Below are 15,989 nucleotides of genomic sequence, written 5' to 3'. Positions count from 1 at the left end.
TAGAAAATATCTCTGCGTTTCTTCTATATATATATATATACACATATATATATCGAAGAACGATACAAGCTTTTTTTTTACGATTTTTCCTAATCTTGTTCCCGATATCCTTTTCATTTCTTCCCTCTTTCGTATAATCTCTTATTCATTTTAATTGCCAGACAATGTTTAATCAATAGCACAGATTTTTGTGTGATCCCGCTTCGTCATTCAATTCCCACGAATATTAACTTATACGAGCAGGTTTCGCGACGTCCGTTTCCAATTTAAATTGTAATTTCGCGGGCGGATATATATCCGTTGCTTTTTGTTAAAAATCGATGTTGATAGGAGAGCGGCGAGAGCGACTCAGGCACCGCATCGTAGAAGTTTCGCAGCGCGATGAAGATTCCCCCACAGGGGTCCTTCTAGTCGCCTTGGGTATAGTATCATTTATCTGACTGCCAGCCCGCAAATTTATAGCGCGTAGTCTACAAACAAGCATGTTATCTCGACACAAGCGCTCACAACGCATCATTAATCCTTTACGGAAAAGTTATCGTCAACGTGAAACGGATCTGATCGAGCTCTTGCCTCGCCTTAATACCTCCCTGGCGGTGAGTTTTATTATGAAATATCTCGCGCGTGTTAAATCTTACTGAAACTATATTTTATAAAATAAATATAAATCAATGTGAAATATTTTTTATCAAAACGAATGCGCGTCGAACGTTGAATTCATCACGTTCATCCCGTCTCAGGGATGCAAAAGCTTCAATCTATAAATTCTTAGATAATTAATACATTATTTGACAAATACTTGTCGCGCACGGCAGCATAAATAACCGCGACGCGAGATCATTCCACATTCAACGCGACGTTCCGTTCCGGATCTCACGCTCGGGCGAAACAACGTGCAAGAAAAATCGTGCGCACGCCCACCTACATATATTCAGCGGGAGACGTCCTTTAACGTCTAACTGCGCGTTCAATTTCGTCGTTTGCACATCCTTCAAAAAGTTGAGCCCATAAAAAGCACGGGGGGTCGAGGTGGGAAAACGGTGCCGAAGACATTCTAGGAAGATCCTCGATCCCCTAAGGACATTTCGCTCACGTTGAACGTCCTTTTCCTTTCTCGCACCTCACTACCCCCCCCGCTTCTTTTCTTTTCGTCATTCCCGCTACGAAAGAGGACACGTTAGAATCCTTTGCCATGCACGTTCTAACGCGCAAGTATCCCCCTCCGCGCCATAGTCGTCAATTCCGACTTTGATATAACACCCACGCCTTTGTACGTAACTCGGGGATCAGCTTCACGTCCGGGGGTGATTTAGGCACTACCTTGGGAGAAAGCCCGCCAACCGGGGTTGGGGATGGAAACGAGGGAATCGGCGCGATTCGCGAATATCAAATTGAAAAGTCGAATTTGAGGGTGCGAGAAACGGCCGGCGACGACGAAGTCGAGCGAAGTGCGCGACGACGAAGAAGGGTCGAACTTCGGCAATCTCAGTAACTCAAGCCGAAGGCCTCGCGCCGTTTCTTGAAACTCGCGAAGGATAGTATCTAACAAGCGGAGCATCCCATCATCTAGAGAACTACCGAGGATGATTACTTCCGGACTCGTGAATAGACTGACTTTGGCTATTTTGCCTTGTCTCTATACGTGAATATCGGTGATTTTACTCAGAAAATCGTGTTTTTTTTTAAACAATATTGTATTCAGTAAATTATTAGATAATATTATACATTATTTTGAACTCGGTGACAAGTTAAAGGTATGTTCGCAAAAGTGGATGGATTTTAACTTTGCTTTAATTTTTAATATACTTACAATTAGTACCTGAACAACGACTAAATAAATGTAAATATTCTCGTAATATAAAAATTATATTCGTATAATACTATTAAAACGAGTATTATACTGTTATTAGACTTGAGCACTTTTTACTTATCCACAATCGAATTAGGTTACAACACAGATTATAATAATCTTCTTTAAATGAAGTTATTCTAAATGAATATAATAATCTCTTGGTAAAATATAATGAAATATACGTTTTATAATGTGTGTGCACGGAGAGGAATACAATTGGGATGGGAGTTTTGTACCGAGAGAGAGAGAGAGAGAGAGAGAGAGAGCACGATACAGTCGTCGCGAAAAATTCGATCTCACGCGGTTAGAGCGGCTTGAAACCGAGTCGGCAAAAGTACGATCGAGTCGGGCAGCGTGCCGGCGCACGGCGGCGCGCGGAACGATATTAAAATCGATGCCGGCAACAGATGTGCGAGGATAGCTTTACGGCGCCGGAGCCAATAACGAAAATCATTAAATTAACCTTAACCACCGGCCGCGCCAAGTATTAACGGCGTGATAATTTTATTATGTGGCGTTTATACAAAACTCGTGGATAGCCGATCGCGCCCCGGTATTTAGAGGACGTTCTTTGTATCTCGAACGAATAGCTGCTCCTCTTTAACTTTTCCTTTTTTGCCGCACTACATTCATTGTTTGTCACCCGAACTTTAAGCTTCTTATTAATCTAAATTATGATTTTTGTTCTATATTCCCTCTCATGATGTATTTTTAAATTTAATAGGTATTTACTTAAATTATTTTTAGTATATGTTTTATTATGTCAGCGGAACTTCTCAATCGATGCTTGACAGACGTAATAAAAGTAATCAAATTACGTTTGTCAAAAATGATTGAGAAATTACGCCGTGATTAAATTTATGATTAATATTTTTTAATGTTTTCTCTCTCTCTTACATTTTTTATTAGTTTACACTTTTATTAGTTGCGCTTTTTTCTTTCATTTATATTTAAAAAAATTTCAGATAGCAATAAATAGGATATTGTTTTTATGTTTTATGAGGCCAGTTTTCGATGTTTAATAAACATGAAGGAATTAGAATAATTAAATTATCATCATACGAATATCAATAGGGATATAATTTAATTAAATCAATGACCAAAATGACTGTCAATCTTCTCACAATTAAACGAAGCTGTATGTGATTCAATTAAATGTGCTTAAATTTGCTTCGGCAAGCAGGACTTGACTTAGGACTAATAATAAAATGCATCCTCTCCATAGTGAGTCTTCCCGTCACGTGAATTCTTCCTTTTCCCCTATCGACGCCCCGGGTATGTTGCAAGTTGGATTAAAACTTGGAAAGTTTCTGAGATGGCGCGACGTGACGCCACCAAGAATCGGTACATATATTCGACACACGAAGGAACCAAGGAGAAAGGACGAGAGTGCCTTTTACACTTTTTTTTTCTCGGTGATGCTGCGCCACTTAGTTAGTTAAGCGTGAAATGAGTATTTTTGGAATAATTAAAAACGATGCGGCAAGCGTTCTATCAGCTTCTATTATCGTAAACTTTATAAAAAAATTATTTACGAGAAATTATACCATCGCAATTTTTTCTCCCACACGCGAAGATCTTGCATGTATCGATTTCTACTTAGGTATATCGCAAATTGGAATTTAGAAACCATAGAATATATTTTTTTTATTTTTTATTTTTTATTGAACTTATCTAATAAAAGATCCTTATTAAAAAATAAAATATTATTTTAATATTATAACAGAAATCACAATTTACTATGCGAATTGTAATAGCTGTTTGAGTAATTTAAAGAGAAAATAGGTTGGAAAAATAAAGTACAATAACATAACACAAATCTTTAACAGATTTTATTCAATTTATTATCGCGGTATTTTTATACAGCAAAAGTCTTGAATTAGGTCATTTTTGTCACTTTCTCACAAACATACTTCAAATAATAATGTGTTGAATTAACATTTGTCAATTGCTGCAACACATTAAAATTAAATTAATAAAGTTGATATTTTACGATCTGATGCGCTTTCCGATCGCACAAAAGTTGCACAAACTTGCTGCTGGAGATGAAACGCGGAATAAAATAACTAACAATTACACTGTCAAACCTATAGTGTCAAATTTAACTATTTAATATGAATCGTCACTGCTCCTATTAAATATATCGTTATAATCATAAAACTGTGATTATATTTAACACTACATAGTGTCAAATTTAATTATCGTTTTAGTATATAAAGTACGATATATTTAGTAAGAGCAGTCGTATCTTACGTTAAGTTAAATTTGACACTATAGATTTAACACACACAGTGTAACATACTATTTTAAAGAATTGCCCCGAGAAATTAATGTTCTCATATAAACGCTGATCGACCGGGGTTTTTGTATTATATTTACATTTAATATATGAGGAAGGCTCGTATCTTGATTAGCTCACACATTATTTTCTCTATAAGTTATTATTTATAGACTATCGATAATGTTAAATATTTCCCGTTTCTCTCTCCTGCGGAATGCGAACACAAGGCGGCCAGGAGCTTTATCGAGCATGTCCCGGATTCGGGTGATACAGCGTTGCAGAATCAACGGTGCCAGGAATAGGGATTCCGAGGCGAGACCTCTGCAAGACCAGAGGGCCAAGCAGCTGGGATGTTGTGTGCTGGTAGAGACGCGGAAAACACGAAAGCGTAAACACTGACTTAAATCACCGTGCACGCCTCGGGGGAGGATCGACGCGCGGTGTGTGTCGAAGGATACCGTACCACCCTCTCTCCGCTCTCTCCGTCTCCCTTTGTCGCATCGGCGAACGTGGTGGAATGATGAGGTGTCGTGCCCGGATAGAGAGAGAGGGCTTTCCGGACCGCTATCCCATCTGATTCCGTAATCCATTCCGGATACCTACAGCATCCTCCTTACTTCCTTCGGCATCTTGCAACCCACCCTGGGCTCCCGGCTACGGCCACGTCTCTCCTCCCGTCGCCTTCCTCTCGCACTCCTATTGGCATCCCATCGGCTAGGACACGAGACGAGAGCGACGGGAGAGGCGGCGACAGCACGGGGGCATCAGTCTTCTGTGTCTTCGCGCCCCACGTCCGGGCCCCTGAAGATTCCTCGAAGAAATTCCTCGGCTCGATTCGCTCGCGCGTCCAATACAAATACTGTCCCCCGGTTCGACGTGCGTCCGCTTTCCTTTCCTCTGTAGAACAGCGTCGTGCGTCGGTAACATGGAATCTACGAAATTCAAATATTCCGCTGAGAGAAATAGATAGAGAAAGAAAAGGAGAGGGCGAACGAGCGGAAGATCGAGGAAGGGAGAAAGAGTCATTTATTCTGCGCTTTCCGGATGAATCTGCCGCGAGCATCTAAAACAGGTAGTTGCAAACGGTTACAATACTGCCGACAGGAGAGATTCAGCAATGCGTAAATTCAAAAGATTTCGAACACAACGGGAATTTAAAGTAGTTTGAATACGACAACTATTTTTTGGTCATGGTTAAAAATTTAGGTTTTGGGAAGTGAAATAATCTGCGATCGTGTATATAACATGTGTACCGCAATCTGACTACAAAAGTAAAGGATTGCGCACATACAGCCGCACGTCGTCGCGGCGATATATTATTAAAAGGAAGATTATTTCGGAATGTGTGCTGGGGGACAGTGATAAAAGAGCATCTAAAGAATTTCCCGTCCTATGGGGGATGGAATTATGAAGCTATCCGAAGGCGTTCTAACGTCGTGTATGGCAATTTGTGCTCGATATATAATTTCCTTCGTGCTTCCTCATACAAATATGCAGGACGCATACTTCTAAGAAGTATATGCATAAAATAACCGAGATTATACAGGCTGTTCTAGGACGTACCGGAGCCGTCTTTCGCGTATAGGAGAGAATTTCGTTAGGTAGAAGTCGACTTCGAGATGGTAAAAAAGAAAATTGAAAACACGGAAGGAATGGCAATACATTCCCGCGTATTTGATAAGAGAGAGAGGCAGACTGAGAACGCGCGGGAGAGTGTCAAGAGGGGATTGAGCGATCGAGAGAGGAGCGCTTGCGAGACATCAGCGGCGCTAATGTCTTCTCCGTGTGGGATCGCACTCGCGACGTATGAAAATATACGAGAGCGAACCGGGATGAATATGTTTCGCGCCGCGCGGCTTTTATCGATCATTGTCGTCTGCCGCCGAGAACTAAATGCGAAACGCATTTCGCGCCCGCGAGCTACTTTAATGTCCGCAACAAAGCTCGCCTCGCGCGCGGCTATTAAGGTAATGTTATTTAAACGCGATAAATTGCTCCGCGCGCAATTATAAAGAATAATGCCGACTGCGGAAAGTAATGTACGATACGAAAGGAATGCCGAGCCTTTTATAATCGCGTCTCACTGAATTTATCCGGCTACCTCGCCCAACATGCTGATCAATGAGAAAATAAGTCCAATAAATAAATATCGCAGTGTTTGTATAAAAGACTAAAATAAAGGGGATCTGTGTGTAAAAATAATTATTTAATATATCTTTTTTATATCTTTGTTTCTCGGAAATAAATCACATAAAATTCTCTCTCTCTCTCTCTCTCTCTTTCCCTCTCTACGATTTTTCATATATTCTTCTTTGATTAAAATAAAACGTAATCGCGCAACGATGGCAACATTATAGGTATCGTGAAAAAAAGCAATTAATGTTAATTGATTAATAGTATAGACATTGACGTATAAAACGCAACGAAAATTCCACGCTCCTCCGACAGCGGTGAGATGCTCCTTTCTCGTCGCGGAATAAATCGCCGCAATTTGCAGGACGTCACTACGGTGACGTAAAATTGCTTTTCTCACCTCTCTCTGCTCGGCAGCGCGGTAAAAGTTAAGTATCTCATCGACTTAGTCACCCGGGTATACGCGCGTCGTCCGCGCATCTTGCGGAACTTTCATGGAAGATCAAAGCACGCAGAGACGTGATGGAGGAAGGGCTGGGGGGATGGAAACGAACGCCGGAGCTGGATCGCGCGCGAAGGATACTTCGAGCGAACTTCCGGATGTGAAGATACCTCGTCCTTTACCGGTTGGCTGGCTGGCTGGCTGGCTGGCCCGGACAAACTTTCTGGAACCATACGGAACACGAGAGACTTTTCGGTGACTTTGGATCGCATTCTGGTACGCCACCATCACCGAAAGAATTCTGACGACACAGTTAAGAGGGTATAGTTAATTTCTGAAAAAAATTCTTTTTAAATGAAATGGATGCCGTGAGTTCAAAGGATGCATTTGTCTGTTTAACCCCGAAAAAAGAAAATTAATTTTCAAAGATTTGTTCAAAACGGATATATCTCTCCAATTTGCGTCAGTTAAAAATTTTTTCTACAACATATTGCTCTCTAATTCTTTTATTATTTAATAATAAATTAACTAGTATGGTTTTATTAAAATTGGAAACTAGTTTTCGATTGTGGACATTTAATGTATCATGCAATAGAATCTTTAATAAACTATTGACTAGTTCTTAATTACATTTTATCAGAATTTTACAAAGGTTCTATAAATTTACGGATTTCAATATCCATTTTACGAGAATCTTTGTCTTTCGTATAGTGAAACTATTGAAAGGTAAAACTTCACAGTCGGAGATAAAAGATTACAATACGAAAAGAGTTGATAAAAACAAAGACTTCAAAGAGCATAACGCATGGAATTGTCCAACTTTCCAGCGTGAACAAAAATATCACGACAAACGGGTGGTTCGCAGCGCTTCAGGACACGAGGTGCATTCCAGATAACCATGTACGCGAAAAGCGCAAACGTGCGAAACACCACTATAGTGGAAAACAATAGTGAGGTGAAAGAGGAGTGAGACGGCGGGGGTACAAAAAACCGTAGTAACATTTGCCGAGTACCGAAGCGCGTTGTTCGACTCGGCCGAAGATTACAACTGCCCGGCAGCTGCGCGCAGCTGCAACTGGATGTCGCGCATCGCAAAGTAGCTCTAGAAACAGTAATTTGTGTGGCCGAAAAGCATGTCAGCTCGCTGGACGGACAGAGAGAAATATGCCGCGAAGGTATAGAGAAACATTCAAGAAAGCAACAACCGAAGGTTGTAAGGGAGGAGATCGAGGGTGTGACGGAGAGAAAAATTAGCAGTGCGCAAAGAGTGGAAAGGAGAGTAAAACGAGAATATAACTGGGATGAGAGAGAAAAAAAGCAACTTAGACGATAGCTGATGAAAGAATTTTGAAGTGAAAGAAGAGCAAAGGAGTACTGACAGATAATATACCTACAGGGTAGTTTGTGCATAATCATTAATTTCGACGATTTGTAAAACGTTTCAGAAATTATTTTTGCGTGAATGTTCATTCGATTTATAAACCAAAATATCGGGTCATCTCTTGTATTTTTCATATATGATATAACAATTGAATTTTAATGTTATCGAAATATTTTGTTTTGTTCGCTCAACGATGATTTATAATTAAAAATGTAGGTCCTTTTTCAAAAGTAAGATTACAAAACATTTATCGTTCGTGTAACACATATTAATCACGTTGTTATGGTCCGATCCCTAAAAATTGAAAAGCAAAATCACCTTTTTTGTTGATACTTACAGCAAAAACTTATTCACTTCTGAAAAATTCGCTACGATATCAGCTTACGAAAGCTCACCCTGTATAAAAGGGTAGCCAAAGGCATAAGCCAAGAGCAGCGGAGAAAAGAGATGAAGAGGACGACGGGATTGAAGTGAGATAGAAATGAAGGATGGGGGGGGGGGGGGAGGGGAGTGGTAAGGGGGTTTCGCCGTCTACGCGAGAAGGGGAAGTGAACGGCACCCCGGCTCGCATTCCAAGCAGACTCGGTGAACCGGGTTCATTATTTTCTCGTTATAAGTTTCTACAACTCCGGCTTGTTGTCGTAATGCTGTTAACGCGGACGCGCCGCGAATTGTTAAAGAGGCGAACGATCGGCGCACATACATACCCAGCGGCTTCCTTGAGCCGCGCGTCACGCGCCACCCCCTTCGTCACCACCGCCAACCCCCCTCCCGTCACATTTCGCCGAGTCGTCGTCATCATGGCGCTTCTTTTCGTCGGCTTCGTTTATTAACCTCGGTATGCGCACCCTCTTCTGAGTCCTTTGGCTCTGGAGTTATATCCGAAGAATAAGTATTCTCTGTCTGTGTGATCTGCATTCCGGTCCAGATTCCAGATGAAGTATTGCCACTGTGAATCTTCATTGTATCTATTACAGTAGAATTTTCTCTTTGTGTGGAGAACTGAGCAATTCTGGGCCGCAAAATATTTTATTATGACGAGCTAAATAATACCGAAATGTAAAATATGGCATTACGACGAGAGAGCTAAATGTACATTTCATTTATTTATCATATATATGTAATTGTAAATATGATATTTAAAAAAAAAATTCATCATGGCAGTTTAATTATTTTATTTTATCTATTGACTTATCTGATCAGAATTGCTTCAATATATATAGTTGGAAATCAAAAGATTGAATTATAAAGAACTTATAATACGAGCACAATGAGGATGACCTGAAAAGAAATCAAAACGTTTATAATTTATGTTTAATTACTTTATTAACTGCATTTAACCCTCATTTGTTCTAAAAATTTTTAGCTTTATTAGGTTTTTATTTACTGGATTATTCGTATCAATGTTTTCGACTAATGATTTTTATTGAATTATTTTTATTCATCAATCTCTTTGACAACGCGATTGACACCATTTTCTGTACTAGACATGCTCGCAGATTCAAATGAAATTTGACACATTGAAGTTACACGCGCGATATGACGCGTCGTTCAATTAATTTTCACGCGAGCGAGTAGATATCAGGAACGTGTATTGTTTCGCGTTTTACCTATTACTATCTGTGCTCGTCTAAACCACGAAACAAGTGAAACAAATCGTTGTTAAATAGACGATTTTTAAAGGATGTTATACCTCAACTATGCGACAGATTCAAACATTACTCTAAATTTAAATCAATATATATTGCCATGTAAAATCTAAGAATAAAAAACAATGTATTTTGTACACTCACAATATTAAATCATGATAAAATAAGTTAATTTAAGAAAAGAAATAAAATCTACATATCACGCAGTATAAGAGAAATTAGATCGTGGCATAACGTCACTTTTGATGAGAAACGAAATATACCAAATTCTTCTGTGTTTCGTTGAAAAAAAATTGACGATTATATTAAGCGTTTTATTTGTGTGCAACGAATACTTTATTTTAAATTGAAAAGATTATCTTCAAAATCTTCTGCGTGTTAATTATTCTCGTATACATGTATCTTTTTACTAATAATTCTTGCGTATCATGGATACATGTTTAATTCTATATTAAATTCTTCATCAATGATATAAATTCTATCTAAAAAGCAGTGAAAGTTGAAATGCGGTAATTACTGTCACATTAAATATTCCATTTGCGTAAGAGTAAAATTGCGGTAATTCATTACCGCAGTAATAATTACATATTGTTGTACTGTGATATGCATATTGGGGTAATTAATTCGTATATATTATGTAAATAAAAGTCTGAAAAGATATACAGAAGAGAAAAACTGGTAAAGTGTAATATTTACTTATATCAGTTTTTTGTGAGGCGAACACGCGCACTTGGCGCCTTTATTTCCCTTTTTTAAACAGGTAATTTTGTTGAGATATTTACTTATATATCGATATAAAATTTAATTAATAAATTTAATACATGTTATTTGTAATTTAAAAATTAAAAGATTCCAACATAGAAAATAAGCGATAATTGAACATTATTTAGTATTTTAATAATTTTGCTTACAAAAGTGTAAATAAAATACAGTTGGCATTATTATTGCAGCGGCTTTTATCAGTATAAATAATTGAGTGAATACATAATCAGGCGCTCACGCTTGTCTCTGTCAATGAAATTTCTAGAAACATTTTAGCGCAAATGCGCTGCAATTAAACTGCAGTTGTTCAAGTAAAAGCCTTCCTAAATACTTTCTTCGATATTATATAATGCCGTTTAGACGCGACTTTAAAAGCCTTCTATGAGCTTGAATGTACCTCGAAGATACGGACGATCGTTCATATTATTCCGCCGGATAATTTCCGTTTGTTATTCCCATCGAGATTAACCGTACTTGAACGTTGCCGTCCACGCACTTCCTCCTTCGCAAGTATATTAATAATCACGTTACAAAAAAAGATGCGATTAATATCACGGAAGAATGCAAGTAAAAGGAGCTTTAAATACTAATTTGTTTAACAGAACATCCGCCCCTTCCAGTCATGTTAATGTCCTTCAGCTTTTCAATATTCTTCTTATAACTACTTAATAGATTTTTTTTAACCTTTTCAATATAATAGATTACATCGCACTCTGCTTTACTTATAAATAATTTATTTTCAATCATTAAGCATTTGAATCTTTGAATTTATGCCTTACGTAATAATTCACGAAAAAATATTTTAGACTGATTGTACATCTTTTTTAGTGATCAGAATTTATTATTATCTTTTCCATAGAAATATAACAGATCGAAGATACAAGTGATGAGATTCCTATTTAGATTCGACATCAATCAAATGAAGCACCGCGCTGTACGCGTTCTGAAATGAAAACCGCGAGAGAGAACCAAAGTTCCCACAAGTCTATAAATGAACTTCATTTCGTTCGTATTTCCGGAATTAATATAGTACGCCGTACTTTTAAGACGCTTCATTAACTGTTCTGACAACGCTTACCATTCTAGTTCTCTTTGACTTCAATTAATTAATTAATTAATTAATTAAACATAAAATAAAATATAACCTAATCTCCAAGAAGATATTTAAAATATTGATTAATCGAATTATTCGTAGTTAGAGAGAATATAATTGTATAAAATAATTAATATTTTAAAAAAAGATCGTTCATGGCAAAAATACTATAATATCGACATAACCGAGCGACATAAAAAAATTTAAACAATGAACATACATTGCACGAGATGCTCTTACGAGATGTTCTTTTGTGGAAATAAAATTTCTATATTATATATATTTATATATATAAATATTTAAACTTAAAATACTTTATATATATTAAGAAAAAGATTTTAAAATAGCATGACATTCTTGGGCGACATGTATACACAACCTATTTCCCTTTAAGTAGTCGCGCGCGTCAACCTCCTTTCCAACCGGCGCAATCTTGATTCACCCACCCGTTGCTCTTTTCAAGTTTTTCTTCCACCCTCCTTACGTTTATTAATAAACGACCGGACGACTCTTCGTGTATCATACTCCTCACGGGAAAGTCGACTCGGGACGCAACTTGTCGAGAGACAGAGAGAGAGAGAGAGAGAGAGAGGGCGATACTCACCTCATCGTTTCTTTACGACACTCTGCGGGATTATCGAGGAGCCACCCGGACTTGATATACCGTGCCTCTGTTCTTATCGAACACGAAAGAACGTTATACGATCCTATGGACGAACGTATCCTCTTATGTTTGGCACTTCTACTTTTTCTCCAGTTGGTACTAGAAATATAGTACCACATATAAAGTCTCCACACTTTTGGTTCAATCCTCGCTATTTCCGAGATTTATACATTTAATATTTAAGTAAAATTTAATTTAATTTTGCAAAACTTATTTTCGGCATTTATAGAAATATCTCATGATATAATTTTAAGTCCATAATGGATTATTTTACTAAATATGTATTGCACTAATTTATCAGTTTATGTAAGATTACATATATAAAGGCTATTTCTAGTATATAATTTTTGACGCCAAGCAAAAGTTTGAATCTATTATACTATTAAAATATTGCCATCAAGTTCGATTTTTGAGGTCTAAGGAAAGATATTTTTTTCCTGTATAATAAAGTTTTATCGAAATTAGAAAACCAATTAAATATGTCTCGCTCCTGTTCTCACATAATTTATTGTAAGTAAGAAATTCAATTTTAATCGCCAAATAAATAATTAACTGCCGTAATACAAAGAATTTGACAATCTACATCTAAATGATTTATCCTGTTTTATATTGATGACAATAAATTTCTTACTTTAGACACAATTCACACAAAAACAGGAGAATTAATTTTTCGAAACAATTGTTACCATTCTACGTTGCTTAAACCATAAGATTATTTATCTCAATGAATGTAACATCTTCAAGAATCGCTGAAGAAGGACCTGTGAGTTTCGAAATATTCGATATCGATATTATATTATTTTTTAAAATTTCTTTATTTTTAATTTTATATTATACTAACATTGTAAATCGTAGATTTATATTATATTAAAATTGTTTTACTGCTCGATTTAGACCGTCGTATCTTTATACATAAAATGTGATCCAATAAAATTTTTCTTTCTGACGACAGATTCGAACTCGGCACCTTAAAATTCGTTACAAAAAATTGTTATCTTTCCTTGCATTAAAAGTTATTTGTAAACTAGTGTTATTGGGTAAAATTAAATTCATAATTCATCATCAAGTAGAGACCACATTTATTGTATGTATTAAATCGAGATTAAATATTGATCGATGTCAAACATTTTGGGATATTCAATGATACTATTTCAGTATGACAGTTCATTTGTGACGTCTGATGAAAATAAATTATGGAAATTAGCTCTTAAACTTTGCATGATCAGCCATCAGACTTATACGGTACGCATCGCTGTGTTTCACGCTGCAACATCACAGACGTTATTGGAATTATAAACTGAGTCGATGAGTCTATCATGACCAGGCTGTGTGCGATGAGCTCGTAAAGTTGAGTGCAGATAACGCTGGTAATAAAACCGATAGTCGTGTATATGTCAATCGCGATCAAAGCGCATTCGCCGCGGTATATTAAACAGGCTCGCTTTATTCAAATGTATTAATACGCATTAGATATAGTGATGTGTATTCGCGTGAAGAATTAAAAACACACATTTGTGAAAGCGATGATGCCTGCCTTTCGACAGATTAATCCTCTCGGGATTAAAAGGAAATTCGCGCGTACTGTTAACAATTGTTCTTTAAATAAAAATGAACGAACCGGTATTTCAGTACTTTTATTACCGATATCAGAGCGTAAAGACAATGAAGGCTGCGTCGGAGTGAGAGGGAAGAGGCTTTCGCCATAATTAATACACTCGCAGCGAAATCGATTTGATAATCCGTGGTTCCTGGGCGATCGCGCATATCCGCGAGAGAACGTAACCAGTCGTCAGACGTCAAAAGCAAAGCGCAATTATCAACAGAGGGCTTTCCCTTCCTGGCAGCATCCGCCGCGATATTGCTGTGTGAGCCGGATATACCTCTTCTACTGGGTGTATCTGACCAACTGTGCTTCCTTTCACCTGCAAGTATACGTACGTGACTCTCGACGCGGATATAAATAAAGCGTCCCACAATTGCTATTAAAAGAGTACAATACCGAGAACAGAGAAAAATTATAAATACGTGAAATAAATAAGCGAGACATAACATCTTTTAAACTAGGGAAATAATTTTTATTAAGTAAAGATACAATCAAAAATATTATAAAATAAATATACCTATAATTGTTGTGTTAAGCGATTTATACACCAGGTAATGTTTAGGAATATCGAATTATTTGGCGATTAAAATGTTGCGAAGTGTGTCACCTCGATGCTCTTAATTCTTACTACTGTGAACTTCGACTGAGTTGACCAAGAGCACCCTGTACGCGGATAAGCTTCCTGTAATATCGTGCATATAATATACACGGTGTGCGCGCGACTCGCATTCGTGCACGTACACGACGAACGATGCATCTACGATTTAAACTTGTCAGAAGCAGATATTGCCACACCGCGGTGCACCGCAACGAAGATAATCGACCATCCTTCCTCCAATAAATAAACTTTATGCACTAACATTGTTAAACGTGAAACCGTCTGCATTAACTTATATCCTGCGTCTCCTCATTTCGTCCGTCTAGACTCTGCCGGCGAAGAATTTTGTTTGGATTTGCAGAAAAATAGAAAAAAAAAATGAATATCCGATCGGCAAACAAATTTAGTTTTTAGAGCACGTTTTCTTAATGTTTACCTAACGTGCTTATTTGATTTTTTTACCGGTATAATATAAGTTCTCTAAAAATTAATAATCAATCGTTTATTATCTTACGTATATATCAAACAAAATACAAATATTTTTTATCTTACATAAATAGCCATTACCTTACAATTTACGCTGATAAATATCAAAGAAACAATGGTAACTCAAGTATCTGATTGTGAGTTAAAAATAACATTTTATTGGTTTTTTAATTTCCATATATGTCAACGTATAGGTAAATCAATCCATTTCTGAGATTAGTTTCAAGATCAACATTTATGCACTTATACAATAATAACTTAAACTTGAGGTATAAAGGTATTAATACCGTTTTTTTAATTTATAAATTTAAATGCTTTAGTTAAATTGACGACATATTGGGTACACTGTTTTAAATTTATGTCAAATTCGACCTAATTTAAGTCGCTTTTACTGCTCCTACTCTATATATATTGTTATTTTATACTGAAACAATGGGTAAATTTGACATTATAGTGTCAAATTTAGCTATTGTTTTAGGTTAAATTTAATACACTATAGATCTAACAATGTAAGAGCAGTCATGGCCGGTAGAAATTACTAAAAATAAATGTATACCTATACCGTGACATTACGAATTCAATAGTGTTGTTTAAGATACACAATATGTTTAAACTGCACTTGCAATTCAAAACTTTATGATTTTTTACAACATACTTTTTAGCTGTAATGCGCATAAAAGAGTCTTATTTCACCTAGTCTAGCCTAATTGTTCATTCTAACTGAATCCAAGAAACGGCCAACAACAAGCACATCACAGACAAGATTACCCAAGGAACTCTCCACCTAACAACACCTAACAACGCAGGGTAAACAGCTAATGTCAGCGCCGCGCAAATTGTAAGATGCGGAAACGGGAACTGCTAATGCCTGAACTCTGACGAAAATCCGAAATATCCCGGCACGGCGAACCAAGTCCGAGAAAAGCTCGCCCGAGCTTTCATAGCGAAATTGAGGACGCAGCGTCGAGGTGGAGAGAGGAGGAGTCCTGCGGGCGCGCAGCGCTGGCGTTCCCAGTGTCCCACGGGAAGAATGAGCACGTTAACT

The sequence above is a fragment of the Cyphomyrmex costatus genome, unplaced genomic scaffold (assembly GCF_001594065.2).
Source record: "Cyphomyrmex costatus isolate MS0001 unplaced genomic scaffold, Ccosl1.0 scaffold219, whole genome shotgun sequence".
In the NCBI taxonomy this organism is placed as follows: Eukaryota; Metazoa; Arthropoda; class Insecta; order Hymenoptera; family Formicidae; genus Cyphomyrmex; species Cyphomyrmex costatus.
This window is presented reverse-complemented; position numbering follows the sequence as displayed.